This window comes from Syngnathus scovelli, unplaced genomic scaffold (assembly GCF_024217435.2).
Source record: "Syngnathus scovelli strain Florida unplaced genomic scaffold, RoL_Ssco_1.2 HiC_scaffold_62, whole genome shotgun sequence".
In the NCBI taxonomy this organism is placed as follows: domain Eukaryota; kingdom Metazoa; phylum Chordata; class Actinopteri; order Syngnathiformes; family Syngnathidae; genus Syngnathus; species Syngnathus scovelli.
In genome coordinates this window covers 130,001-142,500 of record NW_026061644.1, presented here as the reverse complement: position 1 = coordinate 142,500, position 12,500 = coordinate 130,001, and positions in this window count along the sequence as shown.

Genomic DNA, 12,500 nt, shown 5'->3' with positions numbered 1-12,500 from the left:
AACGCCGGCGGTAGCCGGGGCCGGTGGGGGCCCTACCAAGGCGGGTCATGGGCGCATGTCGGTCAGGTTATAAGAGTGTTTTTTTCGCTCCGGGCTAGAGCCGGGTGAGGTCGTCTCGAACCACGTGCCTGAAGGCCGCCTCGCGCCGGATTCGGCCCCGCTCATTCGTCGGAGTGACCGCCCGACGCGGGCATCGCTAGATTAGCCGTGGCCCCGATCCTTCCCCATCGACAGCCTTTCGCCCCCTTCGCTCCGGCCTCTGAGGCGGCCGGTACCCCTTTCTTGGATGAGACAGAACCCTTGACGGGCCGTTCGCAGATTTTTGCCCGGCCTGTGTTTAAGGAGGCGGCCGGTACCTCCCTCCTTGGATGACCAACAACCCTTGACGGGCCATTCGCAGATTTTTGCCCGGCCTGTGTTTAAGGAGGCGGCCGGTACCTCCCTCCTTGGATGACCTTCTACCCTTGACGGGCCATTCGCAGATTTTTGCCCGGCCTGTGTTTAAGGAGGCGGCCGGTACCTCCCTCCTTGGATGACCTTCTACCCTTGACGGGCCATTCGCAGATTTTTGCCCGGCCTGTGTTTAAGGAGGCGGCCGGTACCTCCCTCCTTGGATGACCCACTACCCTTGACGGGCCCATTCGCAGATTTTTGCCCGGCCTGTGTTTAGGGAGGCGACCGGTCCTCCGTAGCTTGATCGGATTTCCCTTCCGGCCTGTGTTTAAGGAGGCGGCCGGTCCTCCGTAGCTTGATCGGATTTCCCTTCCAGCCTGTGTTTAAGGAGGCGGCTGGTCCTCCCCGGTCGGTTGCCAAGCGACCGGGACCCGCAAGTGGGCAGGAACCGTCCACCCAACGCCGGCGAGCCGGGGCCGGTGGGGGCCCTACCAAGGCGGGTCTAACTTCAGGCGGTGCAAACGGGGGAGGGGGGTAAGGACGGCTGCCGGGAGCAGACAGCCGTCCCCGGGAGGGGGTAGTAGCTTCGCGGCGGCCGCCGGGAGCAGACGGCCGTCCGCGGATTCTGCCAATGCCTGTAGGACTTTGAATATTTCACAGCCGTGCTGTGGCACTTAGAAAATTTTTCAGAGATGTGGCACTTAGAAAGTTTTTCAGAGATGTGGCACTTAGAAAGTTTTTCAGAGATGTGGCACTTAGAAAGTTTTTCAGAGATGTGGCACTTTGAACATTTTTGAGAGATGTGGCACTTTGAAAATTTTTGAGAAATGTGGCACTTTGAAAATTTTTGAGAAATGTGGCACTTTGAAAATTTTTGAGAAATGTGGCACTTAGAAAATTTTCTCTCTCTCTCTGGAAGTGCCGTGCCTTCTTCAGTTCTGCTATCCGAGCAGGGGACGCTTGCTGGCGGCCGTTACCAGCGCTCGGACCAGGCCCAATTGATTTGCATGGAAAACAATTGCGTCCCCCATGCTCGTTCTGACTATATTTTGCGAAAGGGGGGTAAAGTGATGAGTACACTAAGTGGGGGGACCAACCCATGTACTCTAGAAAAAGTACATGGGTTGACAAAAGACCAGTTCGTACTGCACCCCTGGTACCCAAACCCCTGGTACCTTTAGGCACTTAGAAAAATTTCGCCCAAATTTGGAGGTCGCTCCAGGGGAAGAGGCCGAATTTTCGCCTATTACGGCCGACCGCGGGAACCAGCCGAGGCGGACGCTTTTCGGCGCAAGAGCCGTTGGCACTTAGAAAATATTCGCTAAACTTCAAAGGACCTCCAGGGGAAGAGGCCGAATTGTCACTTTTTCTGGCCGACATCGGGAACCAGCCGAGTCGGACTCTTTACGGCGGAGCAGCCGTTGGCACTTAGAAAATATTCGCCAAACTCGGCCGGACTTCCAGGGGAAGAGGCCGAATTGTCACTTGTTCTGCCCGACATCGGGAACCAGCCGAGTCGGACACTTTAAGGCGGAGCAGCCGTTGGCACTTAGAAAATATTCGCCAAACTTGAACGGACCTCCAGGGGAAGAGGCCGAATTTTCACCTGTTCTGGCCGACATCGGGAACCAGCCGAGTCGGACGCTTTTCGGCGCAAGAGCCGTTGGAACTTAGAAAATATTCGCTAAACTTCAAAGGACCTCCAGGGGAAGAGGCCGAATTGTCACTTGTTCTGGCCGACATCGGGAACCAGCCGAGTCGGACTCTTTACGGCGGAGCAGCCGTTGGCACTTAGAAAATATTCGCCAAACTCGGCCGGACTTCCAGGGGAAGAGGCCGAATTGTCACTTGTTCTGCCCGACATCGGGAACCAGCCGAGTCGGACACTTTAAGGCGGAGCAGCCGTTGGCACTTAGAAAATATTCGCCAAACTTGAACGGACCTCCAGGGGAAGAGGCCGAATTTTCACCTGTTCTGGCCGACATCGGGAACCAGCCGAGTCGGACGCTTTAAGGCGGAGCAGCCGTTGGCACTTAGAAAATATTCGTTAAACTTGAAAGGACCTCCAGGGGAAGAGGCCGAATTGTCACTTGTTCTGGCCGACATCGGGAACCAGCCGAGTCGGACGCTTTAAGGCGGAGCAGCCGTCGGCACTTAGAAAATATTCGTTAAACTTGAAAAGACCTCCAGGGGAAGAGGCCGAATTGTCACTTGTTCTGGCCGACATCGGGAACCAGACGAGTCGGGCCCTTTAAGGCTGAGCAGCCCTTGGCACTTAGGAAATATTTGCCTTAACTCGGCCGGACTTCCAGGGGAAGAGGCCGGATTTTCACTTGTTCTGGCCAACATCGGGAACCAGCCGAGTCGGACACTTAAAGGCTGAGCAGCCGTTGGCACTTAGGAAATATTTGCCTTAACTCGGCCGGACTTCCAGGGGAAGAGGCCGGATTTTCACTTGTTCTGGCCGACATCGGGAACCAGCCGAGTCGGACACTTTAAGGCTGAGCAGCCGTTGGCACTTAGGAAATATTTGCCTTAACTCGGCCGGACTTCCAGGGGAAGAGGCCGATTTTTCACTTGTTCTGGCCGACCGGGGGAACCAGCCGAGTCGGACACTTTACGGCGGAGCAGCCGTTGGCACTTAGGAAATATTCGCCAAAATGTTCCGGACCTCCAGGGGAAGAGGCCAAATTTTCACTTGTTCTGGCCGACCGGGTGAACCGGCCGAGGCGGACACTTTACGGCGGAGCAGCCGTTGGCACTTAGGAAATATTCGCCAAAATGTTCCGGACCTCCAGGGGAAGAGGCCAAATTTTCACTTGTTCTGGCCGACCGGGTGAACCGGCCGAGGCGGACACTTTACGGCGGAGCAGCCGTTGGCACTTAGGAAATATTCGCCAAAATGTTCCGGACCTCCAGGGGAAGAGGCCGAATTTTCACTTGTTCTGGCCGACCGGGGGAACCAGCCGAGGCGGACACTTTACGGCGGAGCAGCCGTTGGCACTTAGGAAATATTCGCCAAAATGTTCCGGACCTCCAGGGGAAGAGGCCGAATTTTCGCTCGTTCGGGCCGACCGGGAGAACCAGCCGAGGCGGACACTTTACGGCGGTTGAGCCGTTGGCACTTAGAAATTATTCAGACTTCCATCAAACACACATCGGCCTTTTGCCGTCACTGCCCGGGATGGGCACCGTGGTAGCTCGGACAGTTCGCGTGACAGCTTCCGCTGGCACTTAGACAATTTTTAAAATGAAAATAAACAGTTCTGCACATACGTGCCGACTATATTTTGCGAAATGGGGGTAAAGTGATGAGTACACTAAGTGGGGGGACCAAGTACATAAAGCCCACCCCTGGTACCTCAGAGAGGCCGAATTGACACATTTTGTGTCCGACCGCGGGAACCAGCCGAGGCGGACGCTTTTCGGCGCAAGAGCCGTTGGCACTTAGAAAATATTCGTTAATCTTGAACGGACCTCCAGGGGAAGAGGCCGAATTTTCACTTGTTCTGGCCGACATCGGGAACCAGCCGAGGCGGACGCTTTTCGGCGCAAGAGCCGTTGGCACTTAGAAAATATTCGTTAATCGTGAACGGACCTCCAGGGGAAGAGGCCGAATTTTCACTTGTTCTGGCCGACATCGGGAACCAGCCGAGGCGGACGCTTTTCGGCGCAAGAGCCGTTGGCACTTAGAAAATATTCGTTAATCTTGAACGGACCTCCAGGGGAAGAGGCCGAATTTTCACTTGTTCTGGCCGACATCGGGAACCAGCCGAAGCGGACGCTTTACGGCGGAGCAGCCGTTGGCACTTAGAAAATATTCGTTAATCTTGAACGGACCTCCAGGGGAAGAGGCCGAATTTTCACTTGTTCTGGCCGACATCGGGAACCAGCCGAGTCGGACGCTTTTCGGCGCAAGAGCCGTTGGCACTTAGAAAATATTCGTTAATCTTGAACGGACCTCCAGGGGAAGAGGCCGAATTTTCACTTGTTCTGGCCGACATCGGGAACCAGCCGAGTCGGACTCTTTACGGCGGAACAGCCGTTGGCACTTAGGAAATATTCGCCGAACTCGGCCGGACTTCCAGGGGAAGAGGCCGAATTTTCACTTGTTCTGGCCGACATCGGGAACCAGCCGAGGCGGACGCTTTTCGGCGCAAGAGCCGTTGGCACTTAGAAAATATTCGTTAATCTTGAACGGACCTCCAGGGGAAGAGGCCGAATTTTCGCTCGTTCGGGCCGACCGGAGGAACCAGCCGGGTCGGACACGTTACGGCGCAACAGCCGTTGGCACTTTGAAAATATTCGCCAAAATGTTCCGGACCTCCAGGGGAAGAGGCCGTATTTTCGCTCGTTCGGGCCGACCGGAGGAACCGGCCGGGTCGGACACGTTACGGCGCAACAGCCGTTAGCACTTAGAAATTATTCGTTAAACTTGAACGGACCTCCAGGGTTAAGAGGCCGAATTTTCGCTCGTTCGGGCCGACCGGAGGAACCAGCCGGGTCGGACACTTTACGGCCCAACAGCCGTTGGCACTTTGAAAATATTCGCCAAAGTCGTCCGGACCTCCAGGGGAAGAGGCCGAATTTTCGCTCGTTCGGGCCGACCGGAGGAACCAGCCGGGTCGGACACTTTACGGCGGAACGGCCGTTGGCACTTTGAAAATATTCGCCAAAATGTTCCGGACCTCCAGGGGAAGAGGCCGAATTTTCGCTCGTTCGGGCCGACCGGAGGAACCGGCCGGGTCGGACACGTTACGGCGCAACAGCCGTTGGCACTTTGAAAATATTCGCCAAAATGTTCCGGACCTCCAGGGGAAGAGGCCGAATTTTCGCTCGTTCGGGCCGACCGGAGGAACCAGCCGGGTCGGACACTTTACGGCCCAACAGCCGTTGGCACTTTGAAAATATTCGCCAAAGTCGTCCGGACCTCCAGGGGAAGAGGCCGAATTTTCGCTCGTTCAGGCCGACCGGAGGAACCAGCCGGGTCGGACACGTTACGGCGCAACAGCCGTTCGCACTTAGAAAATATTCGCCAAAGTCGTCCGGACCTCCAGGGGAAGAGGCCGAATTTTCGCTCGTTCGGGCCGACCGGAGGAACCAGCCGGGTCGGACACGTTACGGCGGAACAGCCGTTGGCACTTTGAAAATATTCGCCAAAATGTTCCGGACCTCCAGGGGAAGAGGCCGAATTTTCGCTCGTTCGGGCCGACCGGGAGAACCAGCCGAGGCGGACACTTTACGGCGGTTGAGCCGTTGGCACTTAGAAATTATTCAGACTTCCATCAAACACACATCGGCCTTTTGCCGTCACTGCCCGGGATGGGCACCGTGGTAGCTCGGACAGTTCGTGTGTGACAGCTTCCGCTGGCACTTAGAAAATTTTTAAAATGAAAATAAACAGTTCTGCACATACGTGCCGACTATATTTTGCGAAAGGGGGGTAAAGTGATGAGTACACTAACTGGGGGGACCAAGTACATAAAGCCTACCCCTGGTACCTCAGAGAGGCCGAATTTTCGAATTCTGAGGCCGAGCTGGGGAACCAGACGAGGCGGACACTTTTCCGAGCGAGAGCCGATGGCACTTAGAAAATTTTCGGCTAAGTCGGCAGGACTTCCAGAGCGAGAGGCCGAATATTCGTCATCTGTGGCCGACCGGGGAACCAGCGAAGGCGGATAGGCGGTCACGGAGGTCCCGCCGGCTGGTCCGCGGGCCAATTTGGGTCCCGTAATTTAGCGGTCGCGGTCCGGAATCCACGCCGAGCGGGGAACCAGCGGAGGCGGATAGGCGGTCACGGAGGTCCCGCCGGCTGGTCCGCGGGCCAATTGGGGTCCCGTAAGTTAGCGGTCGCGGCCCGGAATTCGCGCCGGCCGGGGAACCAGCGCAGGCGGATAGGCGGTCACGGAGGTCCCGCCGGCTGGTCCGCGGGCCAATCGGGGTCCCGTAAGTTAGCGGTCGCGGCCCGGAATTCGCGCCGGCCGGGGAACCAGCGCAGGCGGATAGGCGGTCACGGAGGTCCCGCCGGCTGGTCCGCGGGCCAATCGGGGTCCCGTAAGTTAGCGGTCGCGGCCCGGAATTCGCGCCGGCCGGGGAACCAGCGCAGGCGGATAGGCGGTCACGGAGGTCCCGCCGGCTGGTCCGCGGGCCAATCGGGGTCCCGTAAGTTAGCGGTCGCGGCCCGGAATTCGCGCCGGCCGGGGAACCAGCGCAGGCGGATAGGCGGTCACGGAGGTCCCGCCGGCTGGTCCGCGGGCCAATCGGGGTCCCGTAAGTTAGCGGTCGCGGCCCGGAATTCGCGCCGGCCGGGGAACCAGCGCAGGCGGATAGGCGGTCACGGAGGTCCCGCCGGCTGGTCCGCGGGCCAATCGGGGTCCCGTAAGTTAGCGGTCGCGGCCCGGAATTCGCGCCGGCCGGGGAACCAGCGCAGGCGGATAGGCGGTCACGGAGGTCCCGCCGGCTGGTCCGCGGGCCAATCGGGGTCCCGTAAGTTAGCGGTCGCGGCCCGGAATCCGCGCCGGCCCGCAGCCACCGCCAGGCGGATAGGCTGTCACGGAGGTCCCGCCGGCCGGTCCGCGGGGGGAACTGCGCCCTCTGGCGGACACGCCATTGTAAATGAATGGGGTTTGGCACTTAGTGCATTTTTCGCCGAAGCCGACGAGCGCTCCGGGCGAGGAGGCCGGATTCTCGCCATCCGTGGCCGGCCGGGGAACCGGCCAAGGCGGATAGGCGGTCACGGGGGTCCCGCCGGCTGGTCCGCGGGCCAATTGGGGTCCCGTAAGTTAGCGGTCGCGGCCCGGAATCCGCGCCGGCCAGCAGCCACCGGGAGGCGGATAGGCTGTCACGGAGGTCCCGCCGGCTGGTCCGCGGGCCATTTAGGGTCCCGCGAGTGAGCGGTCGCGGTCCGGAATCCAGGCCGGCCAGGAGGCACCGCCAGGCGGATAGGCGGTCACGGAGGTCCCGCCAGCTGGTCCGCGGGCCATTTATGGTCCCGTAAGTTAGCGGTCGCGGCCCGGAATGCACGCCGGCCAGGAGGCACCGCCAGGCGGGTAGGCTGTCACGGAGGTCCCGCCGGCCGGTCCGCGGGCCAATTACCTCCAGCCGAGCGGATATGAACTTTATTAGCACCTTCTACGAGATGGCGGAGCCTTATTCGACAACCAGCACCTCGGCTTAGCATTTTCCACGGCCCGCTGATCTTCCAGAAGACGTCCAGCCGGTTTCCTCCTCACATTTTAAGCCGGCCGAGGCTTCCGGCACCCCGGCTAAGCTTTCTCCACGGCCCGCTGAGCTTCCAGGGGACCTCCGGCCGGTTCTCCCGGTGCCTCGCGCCTCGCTTTGTGAGCCGGCCGAGGCTTCCAGCACCTCGGCTGAGCGTTTCCCACGGCCCGCTGAGCTTCCAGGGGACCTCCAGCCGGTTCTCCCGGTGCCTCGCGCCTCGCTTTGTGAGCCGGCCGAGGCTTCCAGCACCTCGGCTGAGCGTTTCCCACGGCCCGCTGAGCTTCCAGGGTACCTCCAGCCGGTTCTCCCGGTGCCTCGCGCCTCGCTTTGAGAGCCGGCCGAGGCTTCCAGCACCTCGGCTGAGCGTTTTCGGCGGCCCGTTGCTCTCCCGGAGGTCGCAACGGGGAGTTACCTCCCTCTCGCGGACACGGCGAGTAAATACACCGCCTCTCGCACTTGGCGCACACTCACTCGCATTGCTACGCCTCCCGTGGCACTTTAAGCGGCCGAACGGCGGGAGTAACTACGACTCTCTTAAGGTAGGCTCACTTGACTATTTATTCATGTATTTATTTATTTTTGACGGTTCGCGGAGGCGATGACGCTCCGCGCGGGTAAACGGCGGGAGTAACTGTGACTCTCTTAAGGTAGGCTCACTTGACATCTATTTATTTATGTATTTATTTATTTTTGACGGTTCGCGGAGGCGATGACGCTCCGCGCGGGTAAACGGCGGGAGTAACTGTGACTCTCTTAAGGTAGGCTCACTTGACATCTATTTATTTATGTATTTATTTATTTTTGACGGTTCGCGGAGGCGATGACGCTCCGCGCGGGTAAACGGCGGGAGTAACTGTGACTCTCTTAAGGTAGGCTCACTTGACATCTATTTATTTATGTATTTATTTATTTTTGACGGTTCGCGGAGGCGATGACGCTCCGCGCGGGTAAACGGCGGGAGTAACTGTGACTCTCTTAAGGTAGGCTCACTTGACATCTATTTATTTATGTATTTATTTATTTTTGACGGTTCGCGGAGGCGATGACGCTCCGCGCGGGTAAACGGCGGGAGTAACTGTGACTCTCTTAAGGTAGGCTCACTTGACATCTATTTATTTATGTATTTATTTATTTTTGACGGTTCGCGGAGGCGATGACGCTCCGCGCGGGTAAACGGCGGGAGTAACTGTGACTCTCTTAAGGTAGGCTCACTTGACATCTATTTATTTATGTATTTATTTATTTTTGACGGTTCGCGGAGGCGATGACGCTCCGCGCGGGTAAACGGCGGGAGTAACTGTGACTCTCTTAAGGTAGGCTCACTTGACATCTATTTATTTATGTATTTATTTATTTTTGACGGTTCGCGGAGGCGATGACGCTCCGCGCGGGTAAACGGCGGGAGTAACTGTGACTCTCTTAAGGTAGGCTCACTTGACATTTATTTATTTATGAATTTATTTATTTTTGACGGTTCGCGGAGGCGATGACGCTCCGCGCGGGTAAACGGCGGGAGTAACTGTGACTCTCTTAAGGTAGCCTGACTCGACGTCTTTTTCAACGGTGGCTGGAGGACCCGGGCGGTTCTCGGGGGTGCGTCGCTCCTCACTTTTGACGCCCGAGGAGGCTCCCGGCACCTCGGCTACGCGTTTTCGGCGGCCCGCTGAGCTTCCAGAAGACCTCCAGCCGGTTCTCCCGGTGCTTTCCTCCTCACGTTTTAAGCCGGCCGAGGCTCCCGGCACCCCGGCCAAGCGTTTCCCACGGCCCGCTGAGCTTCCAGGGGACCTCCGGCCGGTTCTCCGCGCGCTTTCCTCCTCACTTTTAAGCCGGCCGAGGCTTCCGGCACCCCGGCCAAGCGTTTCCCACGTCCCGCTGAGCTTCCAGGGGACCTCCGGCCGGTTCTCCGCGCGCTTTCCTCCTCACATTTTAAGCCGGCCGAGGCTCCAGGCACCCCGGCTAAGCTTTCTCCACGGCCCGCTGAGCTTCCAGGGGACCTCCGGCCGGTTCTCCGCGCGCTTTCCTCCTCACTTTTAAGCCGGCCGAGGCTTCCGGCACCCCGGCCAAGCCTTTCCCACGGCCCGCTGAGCTTCCAGGGGACATCCAGCCGGTTCTCCGCGCGCCCCCCTCCTAACTCGACGCCCGAGGAGGCTCCAGGCACCCCGGCCGAGCCTTTTCGGCGGCCCGCTGATCTCCCGGAGGTCGCAACGGGGAATTGCCTCCCTCTCGCGGACACGGCGCGTAAATGCACCGCCTCTCGCACTTTGCGCACACTCACTCGCATCGCTACGCCTCCCGTGGCACTTTAAGCGACCGGGACCACCGCGAGCGCGGGCGATGACTAAGAGGCTCCCCGGCCGGCCTCGCGGAGCTCCGACGCTCCCCCGCGGGACTTCCGGCGGCCGGCCGGAGCCTCGGCACGGCTGCCGCACTCCCTAATAACACCCCGCGGACCCCCGCGAGCCGAACGCTCGCTGCCGCGGGCGACCCGTGCCAAGGCGGACGCGTGACGGCGCGGGAGCCCTCGGCACTATATCACGGTCACGTATGTAGTCAAATCGTGTAAAATCACCGTTAGTTTATTCATAATATAGGTAATAATTAAATAAATATTAACATCGCGTATATCATTAATAAACACATGTATGTATTTATTTAATAATTAAATAAATATTAACATCGCGTATAATCATGCGCAATACTTCGTGGCCGACCGGGGAACCGGCGAAGGCGGACGCATCGCGGCGCGAGAGCCGTTGGCACTTTGGAAAAATAAATAAATAAATAAATAAATAAATAATAATTCGCCGACCGGGCTCCGGGGGGAGAGGCCGATTTTTGGCCGTTCGTGGCCGACCGGGGAACCGGCGAAGGCGGACGCATCGCGGCGCGAGAGCCGTTGGCACTTTGGAAAAATAAATAAATAAATAAATAAATAATTCGCCGACCGGGCTCCGGGGCAAGAGGCCGAATTTTCGCTCGTTCGGGCCGACCGGGGAACCGGCGAAGGCGGACGCAGCGCGGCGCGAGAGCCGTTGGCACTTTGAAAAAAAAAAAAAAAAAAAAAATTCGCCCACCGGGCTCCGGGGGAAGAGGCCGGCTTTTCGCCGTTCGCGGCCGACCGGGGAACCGGCGAAAGCGGACGCGCTCTCTAACGAGCCCCGCCGGCCGGAGGAAGTGCGCCCTCTGGCGGACACGCCGTTGTAAATGAATGGGGTTTGGCACTTAGTGCATTTTTCGCCCAAGTCGAAGCGCGCTCCGGGCGAGGAGGCCGGATTCTCGCCACCCGTGGCCGGCCGGGGAACCGGCCAAGGCGGACGCGCTCTCTAACGAGCCCCGCCGGCCGGAGGAAGTGCGCCCTCTGGCGGACACGCCGTTGTAAATGAATGGGGTTTGGCACTTGGTGCATTTTTCGCCCAAGTCGAAGCGCGCTCCGGGCGAGGAGGCCGGATTCTCGCCACCCGTGGCCGGCCGGGGAACCGGCGAAGGCGGATAGGCTTTCACGGAGGATCCGCCGGCTGGTCCGCGGGCCGATTAGGGTCCCGCGAGTGAGCGGTGGCGGTCCGGAATCCAGGCCGGCCAGGAGGCACCGCCAGGCGGATAGGCTTTCACGGAGGAGCCGCCGGCTGGTCCGCGGGCCGTTTAGGGTCCCGCGAGTGAGCGGTGGCGGTCCGGAATCCAGGCCGGCCAGGAGGCACCGCCAGGCGGATAGGCTTTCACGGAGGACCCGCCGGCTGGTCCGCGGGCCGTTTAGGGTCCCGCGAGTGAGCGGTCGCGGTCCGGAATCCAGGCCGGCCAGGAGGCACCGCCAGGCGGATAGGCTTTCACGGAGGACCCGCCGGCTGGTCCGCGGGCCGTTTAGGCTCCCGTAAGTTAGCGGTCGCGGTCCGGAATACAGGCCGTCCAGGAGGCACTGCCAGGCGGATACACTCTCTAACGAGCCCCGCCGGCTGGTCCGCCGGGGGAAGTGCGCCCTCTGGCGGACACGCCGTTGTAAATGAATGGGGTTTGGCACTTAGTGCATTTTTCGACCAGCGGCAACGCAGGCTGACGGGCGGCCGCTTCCACGGGCCGGTACTACTCTACGGAGGCGCTAGCCGCCTCCGGTGGGGGCCGTGTGATCTCGCTGGATGCCCGAGGACCTTCCGCGAGGCCCGGCCGCAGCTTTTACGCGCGCCCGGTCCTATTACCTGGTGGAAGCTGGAGGCCGGGGCTCCGCAGCTCGCCGCCCGGGGACCTTCCGCGAGGCCCGGCCGCAGCTTTTACGCACCACCGCTGCTATTCTCTGGCTCCGGCTTCGTCCCGGAGGGTGCTTGGGGAACGGCGGCGCACACCGCGAACGGCCGGTGGCGGTCGGCTGGTGGCGGTCGGCTGGTGGCTGTCGGCTGGTGGCGGTCGGGGGTGGCGCTTGGGGATGGCGCTTGGGGATGGTGGCTGTCGGCTGGTGGCGGTCGGCTGGTGGCGGTCGGCTGGTGGCGGTCGGCTGGTGGCGGTCGGGGGTGGCGCTTGGGGATGGCGCTTGGGGATGGTGGCTGTCGGCTGGTGGCGGTCGGCTGGTGGCGGTCGGGGGGTGGCGGTCGGGGATGGCGCTTGGGGATGGTGGCTGTCGCCTTGTGGCGGTCGGCTGGTGGCGGTCGCCTTGTGGCGGTCGCCTTGTGGCGGTCGGGGATGGCGCTTGGGGATGGTGGCTGTCGCCTTGTGGCGGTCGGCTGGTGGCGGTCGCCTTGTGGCGGTCGCCTTGTGGCGGTCGGGGATGGCGCTTGGGGATGGTGGCTGTCGCCTTGTGGCGGTCGGCTGGTGGCGGTCGGCTGGTGGCGGTCGGGGGGTGGCGGTCGGGGATGGCGCTTGGGGATGGTGGCTGTCGCCTTGTGGCGGTCGGGGGGTGGCGG